We start from the raw sequence: 207 nt of genomic DNA on the forward strand, positions 1-207 counted from the left end.
GTCACTCACTTATTGTCTGATAGAGTCCTTCTATATGGGGACTACACCTCCCAGCATGCCTTGGTGTTTCGGTGGTCTGATGGCTGCTTCCTATGATGTATTCTCTGTATGACATTGCACAGTAGAACTACAGTTCCCAGCAGCCTCTGGGGGAGTCTGGCCAATCAGAGGAGAGCTTTGATGAAATAAACAAGGGAGAGCAATCCT

The sequence above is a fragment of the Ascaphus truei genome, chromosome 1, assembly GCF_040206685.1.
Source record: "Ascaphus truei isolate aAscTru1 chromosome 1, aAscTru1.hap1, whole genome shotgun sequence".
NCBI lineage: Eukaryota > Metazoa > Chordata > Amphibia > Anura > Ascaphidae > Ascaphus > Ascaphus truei.